This window comes from Nanorana parkeri, unplaced genomic scaffold, assembly GCF_000935625.1.
Source record: "Nanorana parkeri isolate BGI_ZX_2015 unplaced genomic scaffold, ASM93562v1 scaffold228, whole genome shotgun sequence".
Classification (NCBI taxonomy): domain Eukaryota; kingdom Metazoa; phylum Chordata; class Amphibia; order Anura; family Dicroglossidae; genus Nanorana; species Nanorana parkeri.
The window spans coordinates 5626-14692 of record NW_017306496.1 but is presented as its reverse complement, the minus strand read 5'-3'; positions in this window follow the sequence as shown (position 1 = coordinate 14692).

Below are 9067 nucleotides of genomic sequence, written 5' to 3'. Positions count from 1 at the left end.
TAATGTACTATTGCTGGGATTTGTTGTTCCTCTATAGCTGGTGGTATTCTGCATTGTGCCACTGTATAATACATTGGTATTCTGCATTGTATTGTGCATGGTATTCTGCATTGTATAATACAGCGGCACAATGCAGAATACCACCGACCAGAGATTTTATATATACACATACATACCAGATATATATCTGGTCGGTGGTATTCTGCATTGTGCTGCTGTATTATACAATGCAGAATACCATGCAGAATACCAATGTATTATACAGCGGCACACTGCAGAATACCACCAGCTGTAGAGGAACAACAAATCCCAGCAATAGTACATTATACCGGGTGTTTAATGTATTATTGCTGGGATTTGTTGTTTCTCTATAGCTGGTGGTATTCTGCATTGTGCCGCTGTATAATGTATTATTGCTGGCATTTGTTGTATTCCTCTATAACTGGTCAGTGGTATTCTGCATGGCGCCGTATAATCAGTATACAGCGCAGTGCAGAATGGCACCAGCTATAGAGGACTACAAATCCCAGCAATAATAAATTATATACAGCGCAATGCAGAATACCAGCAGCTACAGAGGACTACAAATCCCAGCAATCGTACATTATAGTATAATGTACGATTGCTGTGATTCGCTGTATTCCTCTATAGCTGCTGTTATTCTGCATTGCGACATTCCTATTGGTTATTTCACTTTGCAATAGCCAATAGCAAACTAGCTCTTGCACCCGCCCTCTGCTGCTGTCATTCACTAGATGGGGACCTGATGGAGAACTGCAGGTCCCCCTCTGCTGGTTGACAGCAGCAGTGGGCGGGTGTAATAGCTAGTTTGCTATAGGCTATTGCAAAGTGAAATAGCCAATAGGAATCTAGCTATGCATTCCTATGGTGGTTTTTTTTTTGTTCTGACTGACTGCAGGCCGATGTCAGAAAAACAGCAGAGAAAGGTTTAATCTGCTCCATCGAGCCGACTAAACCTTTCTGGGAGAAAATATATTTTTTGTTTTTTTTCTGACTGACGGCGGGCCCGATGTCAGAAAAAAGAACAAAAAAGAGCAGAGAAAGTGCTTCTCTCCCGGGTGTGCCCGGGAGCCGCTAGGCGACCCCTGCCAAATCGCCAATCGACCCCCCAGGTTGAGAACCGCAAGTTGTGAGAGTAACTTAAGCATAAACTTTGGCCAGCTCTTACCTGCCTCAATCAATCCCAGAACAGTCCTCGACTCCTCGTGTCAGTCAGCCTCAGTCTTTCTTTCCGGATGTCTGACTCCCCTGGGCATGTTTGAGGCACCTGTACGCACTGCCTCACGTTATCCAGTGAAGCCTGTGTGACAATTACATGTCATGCTACGCGGGCGGGGGAGGAGCTACACCTGTAGTATGCCGTGCGATGGTGCAGATCGCATACGAAAATACATTATGGCATTGCCGTATGCGGCTGCTGCCATAACGTATTTTACTATGCGATCCGATCGGCAAGTTTCTGCGGGCTCAAGGGGCAGTTGCTTTGGGCCCCACAACCATGACTGGGCCCCGGGCAACTGCCCCCTTTGCCCCGCGTTAAAGACGGCCCTGAGCACATGTAGCAAAAGATAGAATTGGGTGCAGGTTTGCCAGGAGGCCTGTGTGTCCCTGTGCCTTTAAAGGGGGTTGGGCTGCCTCCTGGCAAATCTGCACCCAATTTTTTATTTTGCTACATGTGCTCCAAGATGGAAACTCTCATAGATTAGAGTTAGGACCGCACTATATAGAGGTGCCTTGGCGAGAATTTTATTGATTCACAAATTGTTAGCCAGAATAAAATTCCCACATTTAAAAATTGGTCACCCGTTTCTGTCAGATTCATTATTGGTATTACATTATCTTCTGGCCAAATTGCGTTACAAACGCAACCTTTGTTAGTAACCACTTCAGCAAATCATGTTGAATACATATCCTTTGATATTATACCATCACCTCTTAACTGGGCCTAACCTGCTTAAGATTACACCAACCTATAGTAATAGTAACCTATAGTAATAGTGTACTTCAGTTAAAGTCTTCCTACTGTAACCAAACTTGTTACCACGTTAATCCATTGATGCAAATCACTCTTGAGCACATTCCACCACACTATCAAGACTTCTCTGATGTTTTTAGCAAACAAATGGCGGATACTTTACCTCCCCGTTGGCTATAGGACTGCCCCTAGGGTTGCCACCTTTTCTTCAAGTTAAACCCGAACACTCAAGCACTGTGTGTGGCAATTTTTTTTTGGGGGGGGGGGGGGGGGGATAGAGGAGAGGAAGCCAGGAGAAAGAGCAAAAAGAGCCAGCCAGGGGAGGGAGTAAGGAGACAATTTATAGAGGACTATAACTCCCAGCAATACATTATACAGCAACACAAAATAATATGAAGCTACATACTCTGTGTTCTGGGGTGGTGTCCTGATGTCTCCAGTATTTCAGGTGGCCTGTGAGGGCTCTCAGGTAGATTCCATGGGCTCTCATGTGGCTGTGTGGATTCTCAGGTGAGTTATGCGGGCTCTCAGGTGGGCTATGCTGGTTCTCAGGTGGCTGTGTGGGAAGTGCGGGGGTCTCAACACGGGTCTGGAGGAAGGCAGCATGCTATCAGGAAGGAGCCGGAGAAGGATGAGATGTGCGGGCCGGCCTGTACCTGTTTACAGGCGCCCGGCTCAGAAGATGACGATTCAGGCAGATGCAGCTGCCTGAGGTCCCACGCTTGCTGGGGACCTCATGCAGCCGCATCTGTCAAGAAATGTAAAGTGCCAGTATCGGCACTTAGTGTCTTGCCTTAGGGCTTGAAAGATAGGGAACAATGTACGCGGACTGGGTAGTAAGTAAATTGTTACCTATAGTGATTGTTGTTTAGATTGGCACAACATTTGTCAGTAGCTAGTCGCAGTAACTACAAAAACCATGAAGCTGCTCATCCACTCACTTGTTATCTCTTATCTCGACTATTGCAGCTCCCTCCGCATTGGCCTACCTTTACCCTTCAGTCTACCATAAATGTTGTTGCCAGACTCATCCACCTAACCAACCGCTCAGTTTGTCGCGCGATTTGCATATTGCGCGACATCGCGAGATTTGCCGCGCGATATCGCGTTCAAGCTTGCATTGAGCAAGCTTGAATCGCGGCTAAATCCGCTCCAAAAAGGGTCCTGCTGTAGCGACACGCGACCCGCGACAGCAGGACCCTTTGCCCCATTGAAATGCATTGGAGCGCAATATCGCGCGATAATTTGCCGCAATATCGCGGGAATTACCGCGCGATAAATCGCTCAATGTGAACGGGGCTTTAAGGATAACATTCTAAATATTAACAACCGCTTACAAAGCCGTCCACAACTCTGCCCCCATATATATCTCCAACCTTGTCTCAAGCTATCAGCCCTAACCGTCCACTCCACTCATCCCAAGACCTCCTGCTCTCTAGCTCCCTCGTCAACTCCTTCCATGCTCGCCTCCAGAACCTACTCTAGAGTCTCCAATCCTTTCGAACTCCTTACCCCAACCTGTCCGTCTATCTCCTTTGTCTGCCTTAAAGTGACATTAAACCCTCAGATTTTTTAACATAAACCAATACTGTAATGTGTGCCTTACTGTAATCCATGGTTGTTTACCTTCTCTTTGCTGCTCTTCCTTTTAAATCCTCATGTCTTCTCATGCTCTGCAGAACTTCCCTTTGCAGCTCAGGGTCTCTTCCTGTAGTGCTGGCTCAGGTTACAAGCCTATAGAAACTAATACACAGACACCGTATATCCATTCCTGAGACAAGGCAGTCTGCTGCAAAACAGAAGTTCTCCCCAAGCATGAGAACAGATACAGATTTAAAAGGAAGAGCAGCAAAGAGAAGGAAAACTACCATGGATTACAGTAAGGCACACATTACACTATTGTTTTATGTTAAAAAATCTGAGGGTTTAATGTCACTTTAAAGACTCTTAAGGGAAGCCTATCCCACTTCACCCTAACCACTGCTCTATCACTTTCTCAAAAAAATCATCCCCACACAGCTACCACCTCTGGTATAACTTGCCCCTCCCTTTAGATTGTAAGCTTTGAACGGCAGGGCCCTCTTAACCATCTTGTCTTGGTTTGTATTGTATCTGTAATGTCCTCCTTATATTGTAAAGCGCTGCGCAAACTGTTGGTGCTATATCAATCCTGAATAATAATAATGATTAAGGATGCACAGATACCAAGTACCATACTCGGTACAAGTACAAGTACAGATACTTTTCCAGCTCCAAAACTGGACTAGAGAAAAACTCAAAAGTTAGGAGGCAGCTTTCATTTTTAAGGACCATTGGCTACAGGGCTCCTGGGATTTGTGCATCCCTGTTTTAATGTGTGATTTGTTTTCTATATACAGTGGTATCTCGGTTCACAAACTTAATTCGTTCCACGATTCTGGTAGCGAACCGAATTGGTCGCAAACCGAATCAAACTGTGATCAGAATGCGATCTTGACTAGAGGAAGCCACGACCATATGTCAGAGCAGGGAAGATGGCTGCGGTTGTGTTCATCACCCGATGCGGAGTTCGTAAACGGAAGCAACATTTTGCTGAACTTCCTGTTCGCGAACTGAATTGTTCGCGCACAGAAGCGTTCGTGAACAAAGTTACCACTGTATATATTTGGGATGCGCCGATACCATTTTTTCCAGACCGAGTACAAGAACCGGTACTTGTCCCCACAGATACCAATTACTAGGGATGCACCGATACCACTTTTTTAAGGCCGAGTACGAGTACCGATACTTTTTTCAAGTACTCACCGATACTTTTTCTTAAAGGGACAGGTCAAATTTTTTCTAAAGCAATACAAAATCATGATTTTAGGTCAGTTTCTTAATATTATGAAGAACATGAACACTCTGTAGTGTGGCACAGCTATATCCAATTCTGCATACCTGGCTTTATATTATCTGATTTCAGGACAGTGGTGGAGCACCGGGGCTAGGGTTGCCACCTTTTCTTCAAGAGAAACCCGAACACTCTAGCGCCGCTTGTGGCAAAAAACATTTTGAGAGAATATAGAGGAGAGAGCGAGGAGAGGCAGCAAGGAGAGAGAGCAAGGAGAGACAGCCAGGGGAGGGAGTAAGGAGACCAGCTATAGAGGACTACAAATCCCAGCAATACATTATAGAGCAATACAAATTTATATGAAGCTCTGTTGCTCTGGGGTGGCAGCCTGATGTCTCTAGGGTCTCAAGTGGCCTGTGCGGGCTCTCACCAGTGCTGTGCACGCTCAGGTGCACTCTGCGGACTCTCAGGTGGACTCTGCGGGCTCCCAGGTGGACTCGGCAGGCTCTCAGGTGGGCTGTATGAGCTCTCAGGTGGGCTGTATGAGCTCTCAGGTGGGCTGTATGAGCTCTCAGGTTGGCTATGTGTACTCTCAGATGGGCAATGTGGACTCTCAGGCGGGCTATGCGAACTCTTAGGTGGCTATGCGGACTCTCAGGTGGGCTATCCGAACTCTTAGGTGGCTGTGTGGACACTCAGAGTCTTTTCTAGAGATTTTAGCTGCAAAACTGTGTAAGAAAATATAAAGCAGCCATGGGTCTCATTCAAAGTGAATTAAACTGTTGGAGGGCTGCAAAATGACATGATAGAGCTATACAATATGACTGTTGACCACAGAGGCTGACAGTCATACACAGAGGACAGATTCCATTCATTCATATGTTAATATTGCAGCCAAGTTATTTTTCAGTGGGGGGGCACTAGCCCCTACCTTAATTTTGGAAGCCCCTGTCTGCCTGACATGTTGTGTCCGGGTCTCAGCTGCTACGTAACCCGGACCCATCCTTCAATCCCGGACAGGTGGCAAACCTAGCCTAAACCATGCACTTTCCTGTGCAGCACCACCACTGTCAATGCAGCCTGGACAGGCGAGAGGCACACATCACACTTACTCCCTTACTGTCATTCATCCGAGGATACCCTGGGTCACAGTGCATATCAAGTAAGTGTATCTAGAAAAGTAAAAATAAAAAACAGAACAGAAAACCTAGACTACATGTTAAATTAATGAATAACTATTTGCCTGAATATGCGAAAAATGTATTCGGGCACATAACAATTTGTTTGAGAATGTGCGGTGGCCACGTTGGCCACCGACTCGTTCTGCGAATGCGTGCCACCATCTTGGAGGTGGGGAGCATGATGTCACATGGCCTGTCATATGCCGATATAGTCGCCGCCATCTTGGTTTATACCTAGATATACACCAAGATGGCGGCGTCCAACACGTGCGGTGTTATATGACGTCATGCGCCCTGCCTCCAGAACACGCCAGTGGCTGAATCCAAAATAGGATAAAAATGTGTTTTGTTTGATGAAACGAATGAAAAAATGTGGAGCGCTGTTATGTCGGATGACCAGCGGTGAGGAGGAGAGAAGCCGCCGGCTTTAGCCGCCCCGAGGATGAGCTGTGTCAGCCGCCTGGCGCCCTTGTTGCCATGGCGCCCTGTGCTGCTGCACAGGTCGAACACCCCAAAGGCCGGCCCTGTGTGCAGTCCCTTCCCTCCCCTGCCCTGGCAGGAAGGTTTGTTTACCGGGAATAGAGACCTCAACCATAAGCCGTACGCTTAGCCGTAGCCACATGTTGAGTTCCTGTGAAAGTGGGCACCAATTCATTTGGGAGCCCATTATCATGGGATTCCGGCGGTCAAAGTATATTTGATGAGGTAAACAATGTTTTGGGAGCCAATTGGCTATTAAAAAAAAATAAAATAATAATATATATGAATTTTCTCTCACAGAATTTAGTAGTGTATACCCCTTTAAGAAAATTCACTGCCGCGGCCAATTTTCTTCCAAATATTTTGGTGTCTGTGTCGTTTATTTTAATATGTAGTACCGCCTGCAATTCCATGGGAAATTGGCCAGTACAAAGAAATTGCGGAACAATTTGCTGTACAGCGGGACTGTCCCACCAGATCTGGGACAGTTGACAACTATGCACATGACAAGGTACGACAGGAAGAGGGACAGTGTGCTCTCACTCCTCAGCGGGGCACCCATATTGTGAAGGGCATCTGTTCTCATTGGGTGCCCCTAACTCTGCTCTCTTCTGCCCACAGTAGGCTGCCATTGGAGGGAGGAGAGAGTTCAGTTCCTTAGCCAAGCACTAAGTAGCTTTTCTGTAGCACTTCCTTTCTCTGCAGCAACTTCACTGAACGCTTCGGTTGCACAGTGTTAAGCAAAATGATGGAGGATAATATTTTTGACTAATAAATACAATTTTCCAACAAATATTTAGTGTGCTCGTCCACCAAAACAATAAATTGTAGGTTCCCACACTGAATTGATTTCCTCCATCGGGGTTCAGGCACTTCTCCCCAGCGCTGCAAGGTGTGCCCACAGTTAAAATGGCCGCTGGTGCTCTGTCCACACCTTCCCTGTCACACTCAGCGCTCTGCATCCACTTCCGCTGCAAGTGCTAAGTTAGCAGTGTTGAGTGCTGACTTGCAGCACAGCGTTTAGCGGCTGTTTGCTAACTCAGCACTTCCAGCGGCTGAGCAACTGAACACGCCTCAGAATCCCCCCTCCAGTGGCTATGGCGGCCCCTGCTCTGCCCTCCATTCTACAGCTGTCTGAATGAGAGGAGTGGCGGCAGTGCCCCTTCTCTACATAAAACATCTGCACCCGGGGCACATGCCCCTCCTGCCCCCCCTTGTCCCAGCCCTTATTTCTAAAAATACAGGAGGTGAATGAGGGCTTGTTCAAAAGTGCTTGTTCAGAATATATAAATACTTCAGGGCCCATTTGCATATGTGCAGTGCTTTAATGAACATGCAATAACATGCTTTATGTCGTGTGTTAACATGTGTTGCATTAAGGCAGCCCATTTAAAATAATGGACCGCCACCTCACCAGAATGTCCCAAAAATCGGTTATGCCACTAAATGTTTACTTCAACACAACCATGCATTCAGTAGTGTATTTTGGTTTGGGGGTGCCCTAGGCAGGACAAAACTCAGGCACCCCCACCCACTAAATTTTTCAGCAACCCTTCTTGTTTAAGACTTTTTGCGTAACCTGTCAGTCGCTGGATACAGCGCACACGCTGTTTCCAGCTTTTTACATGTTCCACTATTAGTGTAGCAGGAAAGCTGGGGTCTCAGGTGGGCTGTGCAGGATCTGTGGCGGGCTCTGCAGGGTGTACAATGGGCTCTGCAAGGTCTATGGTGGGCTCTGCACGGCCTATGGTTGGCTCTGCAGGGTCCCAGGGGGGCTTTGCAGGATATGTGGTGGGCTCTGCAGGGTCTCAGGGTTTTGTTTAGTGTCTATGGTGGGCTCTGCATTGTCCAGGGAGGCTCTGCAGGGTCCCTTTACCACAGTGTGATCCTCTTACCTGCAAGCCGCCCGTTGCTGGACATGGCCTTCTTTACCGCCGTGCTGGACCAGTGCTGCTTGGTCCCCGTGTTCCCAGGCGCTTCGAGGACCCAGCTTCCTTCGCCACCCGACCGGAGCTGCGGGGACCTGGACCCGCACCCTCCTGCTGCTGCTCCACCTCCTCCTCGCCTTCTCCTCTCCTCTTCGATTAGGCAACCAAGGCTGCCGGATTCAGTGCAGCCCGGCTCGCCTAAATGTTTTGGGGGTGGCATTTTTGTCGCCCCTCCAGAAAGTGCCGCCCCTGGGTGCATTGCCATGTGTTGCAGCACACTGCAATGCACATGCATTGTAAACAGATAGATCTGCGCTTCTGGAGAGAGGTGGTAGTTAGAATAAATGAATTAATAAAATATGTGTGAATAAATATAATGAAAATATAACTATATAATAGAACCCGAAGCTGCTCTGAAAAGGGATGAATCCTAGTATGATCGAAAAAAACAAAGCGCTAAGGGTAAATGTATGTGCAAAAGGTGAACAATATGTTTTCTGGCGAGGCCAGTCTAAAACCTAATAAAGTGTGTGAAACAGAACTCACTGCAAATAAACAAAAACACTCTAACCATAATGCACTAAACACTTATAACAAAAAAATTCATTCCAATGAATTAAATAGACGCAAAGGTATTTAAAAACATCAAAAAAGTGTCCAATGAGAAAAA